The sequence below is a fragment of the Hordeum vulgare genome, chromosome 7H (assembly GCF_904849725.1).
Source record: "Hordeum vulgare subsp. vulgare chromosome 7H, MorexV3_pseudomolecules_assembly, whole genome shotgun sequence".
Classification (NCBI taxonomy): Eukaryota; Viridiplantae; Streptophyta; class Magnoliopsida; order Poales; family Poaceae; genus Hordeum; species Hordeum vulgare.
In genome coordinates, this window is record NC_058524.1 from 341,231,822 (window position 1) to 341,244,033 (window position 12,212).

Sequence of the window (12,212 nt, forward strand, 5' to 3'; positions counted from 1 at the left end):
CATCGCCGAGCCCAGCCGTGCCCCTCTCACCGGCGGTCAGCTCGCCCTCTTTCCTATCAGGATGTTCAAGACGACCCTAGCAGGGGCCCGCCTGTCATCCTCCTCTCCCCTCCCTCTTTCGGTTACCGCTCGGGCCCAACGGTCATGTTTGAACGCGCCAGCCACGTGAGCATCGCTGCTGAAGACGTAAAACGACTTGGCGCCTTCGACTTGGCCGCCTGGCGCGGTCTCGTTCCCTTTGGGCCAGCTGTGCCGAGCCGGTTTGGCCAATGGGGAATAGTGACCCCCTTTTTTAATTATTTTGCAGAATCTTCCAAAATTTCTCCAAGCTTAAATATTTGTCCAAATTCAAATCTTCCTGCACCAAAAATCTTGTAATATTGTGTAGTATTTTAGGGTGCCACTTGCGTAAATTTTGCTATAATTTGCATGCATAGTTTTATTTTAGATCCACATTTTAGGAATTTTAACACTTTGTTAAAATAGTTTCTACAACTTTTTACAGTCCAAAAATAAAACACAATAAGTTTTACAGTACCTATACTCACCCCTAGTATTTTACAAAAGTGGTATGACACTTTTCTCAGTAGATTATTTTCTCTATTTTTGGTTGAGTGGATATTTTTGTTTGTTTATATTGTGACGATAGATTGTGTTGCTGACGAGGGACTTGGAACAGAAGACTTTGAAGACTCTGGAGACTATATTGAGCAAGGTAAGCATCCCCTTGACCATGTCTAAGAGAATATTTTCATGCATGTCATATTTGGCACTTTATTCCGATGCATAAGACCATGATGAATTGGTAACTACCTCGGTGGGGTATTTCCGATAGATCCTAGTTGACACTTGCACTTGGGCATAACCCTACTATCCTATGAGGTTTATGTGGGTGGGGTGTAGCTAGGTTGTTGGTAGTTCTACGCATGGGATTGAGTACATGCATGGTGACGGTAAAGGAAGATGATTTCAAATGTTTTACGAAAACCTCGTCGGGTGCCACTAATGCCCGAGGGTGATGAGTTGAGCTTGGTAACCACTTGGTAAAGGTGTGGTGTACCGAGGCCAGTTGTGTGTATAGTTTCTAAAAACACGATTAGATTTACGATTTGGCGACCATCCCAGCCTTAAATGTACAACCACGATACCCCTTATGGTACGGGGCCTTGATGATTACTATTGTCGGTTCTACTAGAGAGCCTGCATTACTAGTGGAGGGAGTGATGTGGTCACTTCAGAGACGGGTTCGTGCCAAGAAAGGGCAACAATGGGTTGTTTTCACATACACCAGGCACACCATTGCGTGCCCTCATGGATGATACGTGTGATGCACATCGCGAGGTATTACCACCAACGAGTGGTCTCTTAGCTAGTACCATCATGAAAAAGGTGATGTTCGGGTACTTACCTCACGTATGAGAAATGTCGTGAGTTGTGTCCTGACACGAAAGTTTCCGAGTCTTTGTGGTAAAGTGTGCAACCTCTTTAGAGTGTAAAGTTATTTGAATAGTCGTGCCCACGGTCAAGGATAGTTGGATGGTGCTGCTTAAACTACGTCCAAAAGTTTTCACATAAACCAAGTGTGTGTGTGGGGGGGGAATGGTGGTAGTATGTATGATGAGCTAAGTTAGATGACTTGGCACGATGGGTGAACTTGGGTTGTTCAGCCCTCACTTGATATGTAAATCTATAACCTGTTCGCATGGTTATCACTTACCTTGTAATGCATACTGTACGAGAAGTTGATCATGTTATTGAACTAGGGAAAATTCTGCTTTCCACAAAAGTTGCTTATTAGGGTCATATCATGTTTCATTATTGCCTTGTTCCAACACGAACAAACACAGGCAAGACGGATAACCCATGGCGGATCTGGAAGCTATGGACCTGCGACGGGCGGGAACCTGTCAAGGATGACCCAGGCACACGGGGTTGAGGACGGAGGTAGTGGATGGGTCACTGGACGCATTCCTTGCGGCAGCAAGCTCCGGTTCGAGGCGGGGAGTTCCATGGGCGGCATCCCTAACCAACACGGGAGAGAGAGAGCTGAGAGAAGAGAGGAAAAGAAGCATATCAAGGAGAAGGTATATATAGAGCATTACACGGGACCTGCGCTGCTCCGCTGTTGTGCTCACCGGCTTTGCTATGAGGCGGTAGGTCGAGACATGAGGTAGCCATGTCGAAGCTGCAGCTCAAGCGGCTCCCTTGCTCGCACTTCGAAGAAGAAAACAAGATGAGGGGAGGTTAGAGACTAAGAGAGGAGCAGCAGGAGGAAGGAAAGAAAGGGAAAAAGATGGCAAGGCTATGCTCACTTGGGAGTCGGGTGGCGCGAGGCTGGCCTCAGGATGCTGCAGGGTTGGCCTGGCCTGGCAACATTTAGTGCGACATTGAATTCTGCAAGGGGCGGCAGCGCTTGGATCCAGCGAATGAGGCACAGATCCATGCTTAGGCACCATGGACGAGCTCCTTCTTGATCCTACTAATGCACCAAAGAGAGAGAGAGCTCGAGGGACAAGAGAGTGAAGAACTAGGGAGGGAGAGAAAGGAAAGTAGGGGGCACCGAGGTCCTAGATGGCGTGCTCGCCGGTTGACACTCGTTGCCGAAGGCGCGGAGAGGAAGGGAGGTTCGAAGGAGCTCGAGGACGCGGCCTCCTCTGTTCGGGCGCGAAGAGCTTGGTGGTGCGGGGGTTCTGGGATTGGACGGATCCAGAGGCTTGGGGAGCTGCAAGATCAGCTGCAGATCCAGTTGGAAGGACATGTCCATGGTTGTGGGATGACTTGCGCTAGTTGGTGTGGAGTCAAACACAAGGTGGAGGCTCTGGTTGGTCAGGAGGAGATCCCGAAGGAGTGGGTGGTGGTGGCGTTGTGAGAATTGAGGGAGGAATTAATGGGACATCCTAGGTTTTAGGGTTTTCACTTCTATATATATGCGAAGGTGGCTAGTTAGGGGACATCTTGTCCCTATGATCGTAATCGTACAGACGAGAAATATAGGCTAGGGAGTCCAATTGAAAAACCGATGATAGTTTGGGTATTAAGGGATTGAACGGGACCCAACGGTCACGACCGCATGTTTCGGGTTCTTGAAGGTTTTCGGGCTAGATTGCGCGAAGAACACAGGGAAAACATGCAGCCTGGCATTAGGTTCTAAAACACGGAAAACGTCTGCGATATAGACCGGCTATAGTGCCCCTATAGGATTAACGTTTCGGGTATCAAACGAACTCTGAATGCGACGAAATTTGGCACGCGACCTACCTATATTAAAATAAGACCGCACGCCAACTTTCAACCCATTCCAAGGATGTTTATACACACTTTTAAAAACTTTATATTAATAATCACGCGGGCGCATGCTTGTGCGATTGGTCTCGAATCGGTCGACGACAAAAACACGGAGAACCGACAACTAACAACAAATGCAAGTTTGAAACAAATGGAGGCAACTGAGTGCCAATGGAATGCAGATGATGCGAATGATGAATGCGACAACCAAATAAATCACAAGGTGATAAGACAATAAAAGGAAATCTTCTGGAGCGTCAGTTCCGGGCTGTTACAACCCCCCACACTAATAAGAGATCTCAAACCGCGAGCAAACAATGAAAGGGGGAAGAGAAAGAAAATAAGAGGCAAACTTAGTTGCTTCTTTGACAAACGAGTGAAACCAACGGTCCTTGAAGGTTGCAAAGAGATGAAGAATGGCACGAGAGAGAAGATAGAATTCAAAAGAAATTTCGGCAGCACTTCGGTAGGAAAATGAAGTAGAAGTTGATAAAATGGAAAGAACTTGAAAAGCGGACACAACACTACGGTTAAATGCACAAGCAAGGGAATACCATGATGTTGATAAAAAAAAATAATGTATGAAAGATAGCAACATCATAATGCCACCAGATCAAAATAATAGAAACTAGATCATTAGAAGGAAAAGAACGGATAAGAAAATTTGATACGCAACCTTTCAAGAAGAATTGAGCAGAGTTGTTGGAAATTCAACAACGAAAAGAAGATGCTTGTGGTAGACTTATAAAAACCATCTCAAATAATGAGGTGACATCCAACCATTAACCAAACAAAGATTGCTTGGGAGCAACAAGATATGCAAAACTTCTTTCACCAAGAGAATGCATGGAGAACTTGATCAATGATGATCACCATAATAGCAACAATCCTTAGGAAAAGCTTTAGGTGAAATCTAAACCAAGATAAGCTCAATGAAGAAATCATGGGCTAAAAATATCTCAAGATCAAAGAATTTTGTGGGTTTAAATATTTTTTGTTGAAACAAATTCTCTTCGAGAATCCCCATGAATCAAAATGTTATAACACCCCCTCAAAGGATAATGGAGGAAAAATTGCACTCAGAATGCAAGAGAAAGAATACTTGAGGTTCTCCAACAAGAATCTTGAAGAACCCATCGAGAAAGAATTACATCCGTGAAGAACCATCATGAAGCCTTGAAAGCACAATTGCTCCCTAGGGTGGTTTTGATAATCGATCACAACATAAGCGTCATTGGACTAATATGTTTTCCAAGTATATTTTAGGAAAGTTCAAAGATGCATTGGATAAAGGCTTATGTGGAGATGCCTCTTGATGTAAGAAAGGAATAATATTGGCCCAAGCTTCAAGCTAGAAGACTCTTCATTTTATATTTGTGAGAAATCACTTTTGAGTTCATAGGAAAGCCAATACTATTAAAAGGGGTTGAGGTGTTAAAATGAACTAGCTTCTCAAGTGCTGAGAGATAGCCACCAAAAACACTCACTCCTTTTTCCCACATAATCATTCTGTCCAGAGCCTCATACTCAAAATCGGTGCCACTAACTTTCTCATTTCGGCACTACTGATTTTCATCTCGAACAGAAACCTAGCCAAAGCCACCACATCGGTGCAACCAAAACCATGTCGGTGCTAACGAGTTTAGGTGGCCAACTTTATGTTGCCTTGGTACACAAAAAGAGAATTTCCGAGTTTGAGTATCGGTGTCACCAAGTTGTGTCATCTGACCATTAGCCACCTTTTCAGTGTCACCGAGTTGTCTATTTCCGAGTTTGAGTTGATGACTTCGGTGTCACCGAGTTGGCCACTTTAGTTGTCACGGTTGTATTTTTGGGGAAAACCAATATATACCCATCGACCTACCTCTCGTTCGAGAGATAAGCACTTACAACACACACTTCATTGCCAGATCCATTTTTCCTGAGAGAGACTGATGTCAACTGTTCTTCCCCTTTGCAACGGCACCACAAGCGCATGGGATCGCAGCAGTTTTCGAGGGTAGAGTATTCGACCCAAATTTGTATATTCATACGACGGGAGGTGAGAGAATACTCTCAAGTATTAGCAGTTGAATTGTCAGATTCAACCACACCTGAAAGATTAGTATCTGCAAGCAAAGTAGTAACAGCAAAGTAGCGAGTAACGGCAGTGTAACAAGCAATAGCAGCGGCAAGGAAAAGCAGTAGTGACCGCAGTAGCAAGTAGCAACAGTAGCAAGCGACAGTAGCAGCACAGCAAGACAAGTAACAACAGTAGTAGGACAAACTCGTAGGCAATGGATCGGTGATTTGTTTGGATGAAATTCATCATGCAACAACTATAACACAGAGAGATATGTGGCTAGCTCCCGTTCGTCAATGTGATGTAGGCATGCATTATGTGTGTCGTCATACGTGCTTAGGGAAAAGAACTTGCATGACATCTATTGTCTATCCCTCCCGTGGCAGCGGGGTCCAAAAGGAAACTACGGGATATTAAGGTTCTCCTTTTAATAAAGAACCGGACCAACGCATTAGCACTTGGTGAACACATGAACTCCTCAAACTATGGTCATCACCGGGAGTGGTTCCGGTTATTGACACTCCTGGGTTGCCGGATCATAACACATAGTAGGTAACTACAACTTGCAAGATTGGATCTAAAACACACATATATTGGTGACAACACAATAATTTCAGATCTGAAATCATGGCACTCGGGCCCTAGTGACAAGCATTAAGCATGGCAAAGTAGTAGAAACATCAATCTGAGAACATAGTGGATACTAGGGATCAATCCCCATAAAAACTAACTCGATTACATGATAGATCTCATCCTACTCATCACCGCCCAGCGAGCCTACGAATAGATTACTCACGAACGACGAAGAGCTTCATGGAATTGGAGAGGGAAGAAGGTTGATGATAACGATGGCGATGATTTCCCCTCTCCGGAGCCCAAGACGGACTCGAGATCTGCCCTCCAGATGAAGAACAGGTGGTGCGGCGCCTCCATAGCGTAAACGCGATGAAAACTTCTCTTTTTATTTATTCTGGGATGAAAGGGGACTTATAGACCTAAGGTTGGGGGCGGCAGAGCCGCGCGGGCCCCACAAGCCTGCCCACCGCCACCAGGGGGGTGGCCGAGCCAGGGCTTGTGGCCCACTGGCCCACCCCATGAGGTGGAACTTGGCTCAGATATTTTTTATATTTTCCAAAACTGCTCCCCGTAAATTTTAAGGACGTTTGGAGAACTTTGATTTCTGCACAAAAATAACACCAAGGCAATTCTGCTGAAAACAGCGTCAGTCCAGGTTAGTTCCATTCAAATCATGCAAATTAGAGTCCAAAACAAGGGCAAAAGAGTTTGGAAAAGTAGATACGATGGAGACGTATCAACTCCCCCATCCTTAAAACCTTGCTTGTCCTCAAGCAACTCAGTTGACAAACTGAGAACGAAAGAAAAACTTTGACAAACTCTATTTGATCTTGTTGTTGCAACTATGTCTAACTCATAACTAGAATTTCAGCAAGATCACAAGTTAACCACATAAGCAAATGACACAAAGGTCTCACGGTAAACTAATATCAATGGCATAATCAGCTAACGAGCAAATAATAATGTGTTTCAAATACCAACACTTCAATCAAAACGAGCATGAAGCAATATGAATAGGTGGTATCTTGCTAGCTCTTTCTATGACCGCAAAACATAAATGCAGAGCACTTTCAAAGATCAAGGGCTGACTAAACATTGTAATTCATAGCAACGAAGATCCAGTCATAGTCACACTCAATATCAATCAAAAGCAAAGCATAAAAATGACATAGGTGCTCTCTAATTGGTGCTTATATAAGAGGAGGATGACTCAACAGGAAAATAAATAGACAGGCCCTTCGCAGAGGGAAGCATTGATTTGCAGAGGTGGCAGAACTCAAGCTTTGAAAACAGAGATAATAATTTTGGGTGGCATGCTTTCATTGTCAACACAATGACCAAGAGTTCTCAATATCTTCCATGCTACTCATGCTATAGGCGGTTCCCAAACAGAAAAGTAAAGTTTTAGCTCCCCCACCACCAATCAATCACACTCCACAGCTAGCCGAATCCCCGGGTACCGTCCATACTAACATCAATCTGGGGGGTGTCTTGTTTTATAGTTATGTTTTCAATTTAAGCGTGGAACTAGGCATTCCAATTACCGGCCCCTTTCTCGTGAGTGACTGTGAATAAACACATGTCGAGGATAACACTCCTAGCATGGAAGATACCAATAGCCCCCTGTCACCACATGAGCGGTTCGGGCATGCAAAACAGATTATTTCTTGAAGGTTTAGAGAATGGCACATGCAAATTTACTTGGAATGGTAGGTAGATACCGCAAATAGGTACGTATGGCGGACTCTCATGGAAAAACTTTTGGGTTTATGGAAGTGGATGCACAAGCAGTATTCCCCTTAGTACAAGTGAAGGCTAGCAAAAGACTGGGAAGTGACCAACTAGAGAGCGACAACAGTCATCAAGATGCAATGAGTTTGACTAACATTGAATGCAAGCATGAACAGGATATAAATCACCATGAACACGAACATCATAGAGGCTATGTTGATTTTGTTTCAACTACATGCATGAACATGCGCCAAGTCAAGCCACTTGAAACATTGAAAGGAGAATACCATCCTATCATACTACATCATAGTCATCTCAAAATCTAAGTTGGCATTCAAGACAAACCATTATAAGCTCTCAGCTAAATAAGCATGGCATCAGAAACTATGATCTCTAAGTTGTCATTGCAAACATGGTTCTCCCACAACAAAGCTAAATCTGGGTCGACAAGCTAGTCATATTTACAAAAACAAAATAGATAGAGTTCATACCAGCTTTTCAGTCTCAGTCACTTCATCATATATCATCATTGTTGCCTTTCATTTGCACGATCGAACGATGAAAATGATAATAAGCGCATTGGACTAAGCTGAATCTGCAGGCAAACACAAAGGAGAAGACAAAGTAATATGGCTCTTTGAAAGCTTAACAAGTAAGCATGTAAGAACCACTAAACATTGTAACCAATACCTTCTACCTTGACACAAAGAAAAAGAAAAGTATTTACACGGGAAAGCTCCCAACAAGCAAAAGAAGAAAGAAAATTCTTTTTGGGTTTTCTCAAAAGGACACAAAACAAGAAAACAATAAAATGAAAATAAACTAGCATGGATAATACAGTGGCAAAGTGTAAACACCGACTAACAAGGTGAAAGCATAAGCACGAATGTAAAGTCGGTGAGAACACGTACTCCTCCAAGCTTAGGATTTTGGCCTAGCTTGGTCTACTCCCAAGGTGGGAAATAACCAGCTTTGGGATACTCCGGAGCAGACTCTGGATGCCGCTGCTGTGTGAGCTCCTCTGGCTCCCACTGATAAACTGGCGTCCGGTACTCGACTAGCGGCTCGGGCACGGGCGCCTATGGTTGGACCAAGCCCAAATATGCGTAGATGTCCGCGAGCATAATAGTGTACCTGCCCGCATGAAGATCGAACAAAGAAGGAGCAGGCAAAGTAATAGTCTCTCGAGTACCCTGACTAAATACCAGGTTATAAATCATCCGTCTACTAGCATCTCTATCTAGAAAATCATGGCGAACCATGCTGTCATAATCCAGATATTTCTCACGGAGAAGCATCTCTCCTTCCTCTTCCAGTCTAATGGGTATCTCAAAGTGTCTGGCAAGACGGGTAGCATAGATACATCCATAGACAACACCTTTAGAACGGTTCAGGTTCAACCGTTGAGCTACTATAGCGCCCAAGCTATAAGTCTTATCGTTATAAAGGCCTTCGCGCAAAACCACAAGGTCTGGAGAACTAAGTGATCCAGCCTCCCCACAGCCAATCAAACATTTTCCCACAAATAGTGAGAAGTACCGAAGCACATGAAAATGTATGCTAGCAATTCTAGCGCGAGACACTCCTCTCTCCTCTCCAACAACAATAGATCCAATGAAATCCTCCAAGTCCCGTGGACGAGGGTCACGGATATCCCCAACAAAAGGTAATTTGCATACATTACAAAAATCTTGCAGCGTCATGCACTAGGGGACATTGTGTATCATGAACTTAACCATGGGAGGATTCTTCCTCGGATAAAAGTTGAAGCTTTGAACGAAAATATTGGTGAGGAGGAGGTATTGTGGGCACTTATCCTCAACAAATGCAGTAAGACCTGCGTTCTCCACCAAGTAATAAAAGTCTTCATAAAGTCCGGCGGCGTGCAAATATTCATCACTTGGCCACTCGCACGCTCGAACTTCTGTGACTCGAGGGACTACGTACTTGGGGTGGTTCTTCTCATCCTCCTTGGGGTTACGGCTTGAAGAGTCTCTCAATAACCTCCTCATCTTTTCCTTTTTCTAACTCTGAAAATTTCTGAAATTTTTAGGGACTTCGAAAAAAAGTGAATAAAGATTAACCCAACTTGTAGGAACTACTCCTACTAGTGCCTAGAGACCGTATCACGCGCTAAAACTACTTGGGACCAGCTAAAATCAACTTTTCAAGGTCAAGAACAAGGTCACCAAGGTAGCAAGAATTCGCGAAGGATAAAACACTAGAGCTAAAACTAATTGGACCAATGGAGGAGTCACTTACCAAGGAGTAATTTCCCCAAAACGGTATGGAGAATTGTGCTTTGAGCAAGGAGATCGAGAATCACAGCCAAATGATCAAGAACACAGGTTTGAGCTGCGAAACAATTTTTTCTGGAGGTGGAAGAAGAGGGTGAGAGCTGGAATGAGTGGAGGGGGTGCCTGTGGGCCCCACATGCTTGCACCCCGCCACCAGGGGGTAGGTGGCGGTGGTAGAGCTTGTGGCCCACTGGTCTGCCACCCAGGCGAGCTCTCAGGCAGAAATTTTCTAAAATTCCAGAAAAAATCATACTAAACTTTCAGGACCATCGGAGAACTTTTATTTTCTAGGTATTTTTCTACGGGACGCTAAAACAGAAAACAGGAAAAACTAAACTAATTCTATCATTTTTCTTCTAAGCAAAAGAAAAGGAAAACTCAAAACAGAGGTATGTGACTCTTTGATTCATCTGTTTCATGGTCATCGAAAGAAATCTGTCAATGGGGTTGATCAAGTCCTTATGACAAAACCTTCTCGAATCGCAAGAGAGAACGGAGAATTTTCGAATAGCCACTAAATCACCTCAATGGGGATATGTATTTCCCCAACAACCAAATCATGCTTCATCTTGACACGAGGAATATGGCATTCAAAGCTCCCAATAAGAATCTATGAAGTCTTTTTGATAGCATTGATGCAATGTACTTGGTATCGTTTCTTCGGAAAGTGCACTGTGTGCTCATTACTGTTGACATGGAAAGTGACATTGCCTTCGTTGCAATCTATAACAGCCCCTGCATTGTTTAAAAAGGGTCTTCCGAGGATGACAACCATGGCATCGTCCTCAGGAATATCCAAGACAACAAAGTTTGTTAAGATAGTGGTGTTAGCAACCACAACAGGCACATCCTCGCAAGTGCCGATAGGGAAAGCAGTTGATTTGTCGGCCATTTGCAGAGAAATTTCAGTGGGTGTCAACTTATCCAATTCAAGTCTACGATAAAGAGAGAGCAACAGAACACTAACACCGGCTCCAAGGTCACATAAGGCAGTTCTTATGTAGTTTCCTTTAATGGAGCAAGGTATAGTGGGCACTCCGGGATCACCATGTTTCTTAGGAGTTCCACCTTTGATAGTATAATTGGCAAGCATGGTGGAGATCTCAAGATCTTCTATCTTCCGTTTATTAGTCACGATATCTTTCATGTACTTGGCATACGGAGACATCTTGAGCATATCAGTTAACCGCATCTGCAGAAAGACGGGTCTTATCATCTCAACGAAGCGCTCAAAATCCTCATCATCCTTTTTCTTGGATGGCTTAGGAGGAAAGGGCATAGGTCTCTAAACCCATGGCTCCCTTTCTTTACCATGCTTCCTAAAAGTGAAGTCATTCTTATCGTATTTCTTACGTTGTGGGTTATCAGGATTAACCGTTGGTTCAATCTCCACATCCTCATCATTGCTAGGTTGAGCATTATTATGAACATCATTGTCCATATTGTCACCAGGTTCATGTTCATCACCAAATTGTGTTTCTGCATCAGACGCAGAAATATCATTAGGTTCTTCAGGTGTGACAGTATTTAGTGAACTGGCATGCGGGCTTCTATCATCCTTCTTCTTCTCCTTAGGATGACTGGGTGTATCAGCATTGATTCGTTGAGAATCTTGATCCATTCTCTTAGGGTGACCTTCAGGATACAAAGGTTCCTGAGTCATTTTGCCTCCTCTAGTAATGAATCTGACAGAGTTGTCATTTAATTCATCGAGAAAGTCATTCTGAGCTTTAAGTACTTGTTCTACCTCAGTAGTAATCATAGAGGCATGTTTACTCAGAAGCTTCAGATCGTTGACATTTCTGTCTACACGAGCACTTAAATGGCTAAGCATACGAGTAGTTTGTTCCAAATGTCTGCTAACATAATCATTGAAACTCTGTTGTTTGGCAACAAAGTTGTCAAATTCATCAAAGCATAGGCTAGCAGGTTTATCAAAAGGAATATAACTCTCATCAAACCTACGCAGAGAATTCACTTCTACTACCTGTATCGGGTTACCGAGACCATGGATCTCTTCGATAGGTGGTAGATTTTTGACATCTTCACATCCAATGCCTTTCTCTCGCATGGATTTCTTGGCTTCTTGCATATCTTCGGGACTGAGGAATAGAATACCTCTTTTCTTCGGAGTTGGCTTAGGAGGTGGTTCGGGAATAGTCCAAGCATTATCGTTGATCAAGATGTTATTCAGTAGGGTCTCATCTTGTTCTACAGTTCGTTCCCTAAAAACACAACCGGCACAACTATCTAGGTGGTAT